At 43.9% G+C, this 5,872-nt stretch overlaps 1 pseudogene; it reads right to left on the bottom strand.

The window, feature by feature from the left end:
* Positions 1–266: 266 nt before the first annotated feature.
* On the bottom strand, positions 267–1,626 carry LOC144806360 (uncharacterized; annotated as a pseudogene).
* Positions 1,627–5,872: the final 4,246 nt, after the last annotated feature.

The following is a 5,872-nucleotide window of genomic DNA, read 5'->3' as shown; positions in this document are numbered from 1 at the left end:
AAAAACTATACTAACGTGTGCGGAAACTGTGAAGTCGGGGCAGACAACTACACACAGAAAAAGATAGGAGAAGCAGAACAACCGCACGTAGTTTGTGAAAAGCATTTTGTAGTTCTTTAGTAGTACTAAAAATGTACAACTCAGATTATCTGTGAGACTCTCTTGGGTATGTCTGATGTGATTTTAAAGCTCGTGAAACTGAAACTGTCCTCAGCAGATGGGAAGTAGGTTCCATTTGTAACAAAAAAGGAGCTGGAAAGAGGTCACTAAAGTTGTTCTTGTCTTTCGTGGCACAGAGACACAGAGACTGGAGAATGATGTGGTGGGATGTTGCTGAGATAAGGTCTTTGCCTAGAGTGAGTTCTTTCATGTCTAGTGAGATTTTTTTTCAATGTGAAACTTTTCTGGCATTTAGAGCATTGATACGGTTTTAGTCCAGTGTGAGTTCTTTCATGACGAGTGAGACCTGATTTGTGCCTGAAGCTTTTCCAGCATTCAGAGCACTGATAAGGTTTTTGCCCAGTGTGTATGCGCTCATGTTGAATGAGATTGGCCTTACAACTGAAGCTTTGTTGGCATTCTGAGCACTTATACGGTTTTAGTCCAGTGTGAGTTTGCTCATGTTGAGTGAGACCAGATTTTTGACTGTAGCTTTACAAGCATTCAGAGCACTGATAAGGTGTGTACCCCGTGTGGGTACTCTCATGGCGAGTGAGAGCTATTTTCTGTCTGAAGCTTTTCTGGCATTCAGAGCACTGATACAGTTTTAGTCCAGTGTGAGTTCTTTCATGTTGAGTGAGACCATATTTGTGCCTGAAGCTTTTCAAGCATTCAGAGCACTGATAAGGTTTTTCCCCAGTGTGTATGCGCTCATGTTGAATGAGATTGGCCTTACAACTGAAGCTTTGTTGGCACTCTGAGCACTTATATGGTTTTAGTCCAGTCTGAGTTTTCTCATGTTGAGTGAGACCAGATTTCTGACTGAAGCTTTTCAAGCATTCAGAGCACTGGTACGGTTTTAGTCCAGTGTGAGTTCTTTCATGACGAGTGAGACCAAATTTATGACTGAAGCTTTCCCTGCATTCAGAGCACTGAAAAGGTTTTTGCCCCGTGTGGGTCCTTTCATGTAAAGTAAGGCTGAATTTCTGACTGAAGCTTTTACAGCATTCAGAGCACTGATAATGTTTTTGCTCAGTGTGAGTTACCGCACGTTGTGAGAGAGTAGATTTCTGACTGAAGCTTTTCCAGCATTCAGAACACTGATACGGTTTGAGCCCAGAATAAGTTCTCTCGTGTTGAATGAGATGGTTTTATGACTAAAGCACTTCAGGGACTTAGTGCACTGATAAGGTTTGTGCCCAGTGTGGATTATCACATGTTGAATGAGATCGCTTTTCCGACTGAAGCCTTTCTGGCACTCAGGACACTGATACGGTTTTTGTCCAGTGTGAGTTCTCTTGTGTTTAGTGAGGTGGGATTGATAACTAAAGCTGTTCTCACATTCATTGCTCTTATTCAAGTTGTTTGTATCTCCAAGTTGGGTTTGTTCCTGGCTACATGCCATCTTAAGTCTGAATCTAATTCCGGAGTCTGTACTTGTTTATGTTAAAACTCAACATTAACTTCTAATCTACTCTGCTGAAGCTCTTCTTTACATTTGCATTTAACTAATTATAGCTTTTATTTGGAGATCAATGTTCTTACCTTTGAAGCCAGCCTATCTAACTTGTCTTATAAATTTTCACTGAGAGGCAACTTATTTTTATTAAGATGCCCCTCATGGATTCATTTTCTCCAAGTTATACCCACAAGGATTCCCTCAACTAGAATTAAGCTCATTCTGACTGCAGTTTATCGCATTTAATTTAGGAGTATTAAAAGCAGTGTTAGGGTCTTTGGGGATTTATACTTACAAGTGAGGTACATTTTTTATACAAGTAATGAACAGGGATTAAAACATGTTAGGGTAGTTCACAAATTATCAATAGTGTAACACTGGCCTTTTTTAAGCTTCCTATTCCGGTGAGGCCCAAAAAGGTACACCATTAACTTTGGAGGTCTGGCACACTTGGAAACAACATAGATCAACCCAAGAGACGGAGTTGGTGGGACAAATCTTTCTATATTGTCGATGTTAATCCAGTGTCTTTGCTGTAATGACATCTGAGAAGAACATTTTCAGTTATTTTTTAAAATACAATGTGTTCTCTCCTCCGAATCACAGGAGACGGAGACATAAGCTTGCTCGTGTAAACTGAGGTTATTAGCCTTCCTGACACTTCTGTCACATCACGTCTACGGATACTGATTTGCTGGGAGAGGCTTAGGTCTCCAAGGCATTTCTCATAAACCATCAGACAGAATTTGCAACACTGTGCTCTGTGTGAGGATCAGTTGTTGCCAATGTTCTTTGCTTGACCAATTGTGAAATGTTTCCTTTAATAGAAAATATTCTTATAATTAGTAGTTGCAGTAGATTTACAATTTACTTGCGGGTACAGTTATTATTTCAGAGGTTATTCAATTACAATAACTGACACTTGGTAAATGTTCCTGGTCATTGTACTTCAAGGTTTGACAACAAATAATGATTGTAAGAAAGTCGATAAATCACTTTCACATTCAGCAGTTTCTTCCGCACCAAGTTCCTCACCATTCCTGGTGCATAGAACTAGTTTCTTCTTTAGAGATCTAGAATGTTTCTACTTTCCTCAAAATAACCCTTTTTAAAAATGTTTCCAACATTCTTTTTCTTTTTGTTGCTTCAGTTACCTGTAAAAATAGAGTTAGAAATTATAAATGAGTTGCACTCCAAGGGGGTAAAACAGTTCATGGATACTGCATAGATGTGGAGTTGGGAACACTGAAACTCAATGTCGTGAGAGCAAAAGTAGTAAATACCGTAGAAAGAAACACAAGTTACACATGCATCAGGACACAGATTCTCAGAAACATCCAACACCAATAATTTACTCTTTCTGTGATGACGACTGGCATCACAGTAAGGTATTTGTACCTCCTTTAATGAATTATCAGATGTTGTGTACTCCCCTGCCCATTTAAAGGACTCTTCTATTACTTATTTCAGGGACCCATGAAGGGACATTTCATTGAACCAAGGACTCTGCCTTGTTGTAATCACTGCTTTAAATGCCACTGGTGGAGCGTGATTATTTTATTAAGAGTGTTTTGGTCACTCAATTCCTTACCCTTGGGTGTGATACTGATACATAATACATACTTAAGAAACATGACTAACAGTGTGCCTTGTGAAACATGTGAGAGTTTAAAACTGCATCGTAAAAGCATACAGAAGGGTCACAAACTGGTTTAAAATTAAGTTATTCATGACAGAGAGAGAAACCTACTAATGTGCTATGAAAATAATGTGAAAGGTAGTAATGCAGTCTGTAGTTTTAAAACAAAATATGATTATGAAAATGCTCAAGTACAATGAGTCCTGCTTATGTTTTCTTTGAGATGTAATTCCGAGAGATGTGCTTGCACGTTTCTTAACGAAACGTAATTAGGCTATGCTTACAAGTATAATGAAATGGTGTTTTTAAATTATTTCTTATGCATCTCTATTTCTTTATTGTTTTCAATATTAGCACTTTTTTTCTTTAGAAAATAGTGATTTAGTGGTCTTCCTTGTAGGCCTCAAAAATGTATTTTGTCTTTCATTGTTACCTTCAAATAGACAAAAAATGTTGTCCTGATTGCACTGTAGCTACGAGTATTATCGCTGAAGTTTCTGTACTACAGTTTGAAAAATGGAAATCCTTTCTGTCAGAATAAAACTCTATTGACTTTGTTGAAAGCTCAGAAGAGAGGGTGTGGAGTGGACACGTCGAATTGCAAATGTATTTCTTATTTCCGAAGGGAAGTGATATTACACATTCTTAACACCTTGGCTGCTGCGCGAATTCCGCAGCGGTGCTGAACACATGGTCGGCGACTGAGCTGCCGCCCCCACCCCTCACCCTACACCAAACCCCGAAACACATTCAATGGAAACATGATTGTCTTTGGAAGGCGGGAGGTCGCGGGACCTCCCGGCCGTATTTATTAAGGTAGAAAACAAGAAATTGTTTAATAGCATGAATAAACAGTTATACAAAATCAGCAGGACATTAGATACAATATTGTCGACAGGTGTGAGCGACTATCCTTAACAGAACTCTAATACAGATTGTTTCCTAACCGAATCTAACATCCGCATCTGCATTTTGTATACTAACATTTCTGGCCATATGGCAAGGTCGGTAACCGGTGTCAGGTCTTACTAGCTGCGCCTTACCTAAGAAGTGCGCATGCGTAGCCGGGCCTGGCAATTACCTGGTCCACGCCTTGTACTTCATTTAACCACTGAAGGAGGGCCCTTACTCCGCGCCGGTGGCGTCGGGAGTCCACGCGCGCGGGTTGGCTACCGGCCTAAGGAAAGCGTTGACTCCTCCCCTACCCCGCGCTCCTTTGCTGCAGCTTTTACCTTGCCCCTGAAGACCTAGGAGGGGTCAATGGCCCCTTCCTCCTGCCCGGGCGGGTCTATGGCCCCTTCCCCCTGGGCGGGGTCAATGGCCCCTTCCCCCTGGGCGGGAACCTCCTAAGATGATGCCCGCCCCCTCAGACCTTAAAATAGCTGCTCACCGGTCATGACCTTACCGCCACAGGCCAGCATTGTTTACCGACGATCTGGCCTCCCCCTGACCTAGACCCAGACCAGTAGTGTGCCTATTTCATGAACCCCTCTAACCAGGCCCAGACATTGTTAGCCCATAAGACATTCCCCGCCTCGGTCAAGTGTACCCCATCAGCCAGGTAGAACCGCTCGCCCCAGATACACCCATGTGGAATCGTCTGCAACCGGGGGGCTCGGAATAGCTTGTCCATCCGTGTGTTGATCCTCTTTACCGAGTGATTCAACGCCCTGACCGAGTCCCCCCCCCGCCACTGCCACCGGGGGATAAGTTGCGACCACACTACTGTGCAACCCGGGCAATCCTGGACACCCACCCTGCAGTGGAAATGATTTCATCCAGTAGGTTGCGTCTCCCCAATTTAGCCAGGTCATTCTCCCCCAGGTGAAGTATCACCACTGACGGGGGAGCGTGTTGCAGAAATAGGAGTTCCTGAAAGAAGTCCCTGAACTGTCTCAGGCAAAGCCCCCCTCTCCCAAAGAATGAAATGGACAATCCCATTTGCGCTGCCCTTTTCCTACGTTCACCTGAAAGAAATACACATTCGGCCCGCCTCACATATGAGTGGCCCACAATCCACATCACCAATGTCCGATGTTCTTCCTGTCGCTTGCGTTGAGATGGTGCGGGCTGTTGACGCCCGGTAGCGTGTTCCTCCCCTGCGGCACAGGTTTGAGAAACTGCAAACAACAGAAAAGGACAAGCGTGAGTGCCATAACCCATTACAACATGCCAGTCCGTACATAGCGTTTGTAACAATCAGAGGTCTATCTACCAATCCTCTTCACATTCTCCACTGGGAGTCCTCTTACCACTGCTTCAGTCGCCGCATCAATTCTAAAGGAGTGAGTGCCGAAGTCCTTGGGGTTACAACCCGTCTGCCTGATCGACAGCTCTAGCACCCGCCTAAATTGATACCTGGTCAGTGACGCACCATCGGCGTGACACAGCAGCGCACCCCCTGCCGTGCCTCCCCGTTGCCTGTGGAAAGCCTCCACGTGTTCGACTGGACAACAAGGGTTGGCCCGGGCCCGGTGCAACACTATGGTGTGGACTCGCGAATCCTGATCGGTCTTCGACCTCTGGATCGTCACCCACATGGTGTCTCCCTCGATCCTTAACGCGCTCCATTGCAAGCCGCCCAATTTATCTGATTTGGACCCTGCCACCAATTC

The sequence above is a fragment of the Lissotriton helveticus genome (assembly GCF_964261635.1).
Source record: "Lissotriton helveticus chromosome 1_1 unlocalized genomic scaffold, aLisHel1.1 SUPER_1_unloc_66, whole genome shotgun sequence".
NCBI classification, from domain to species: Eukaryota; Metazoa; Chordata; class Amphibia; order Caudata; family Salamandridae; genus Lissotriton; species Lissotriton helveticus.
Note: the sequence above shows the minus strand (reverse complement) of the source record. Positions and strands in the feature narration are given on the sequence as shown.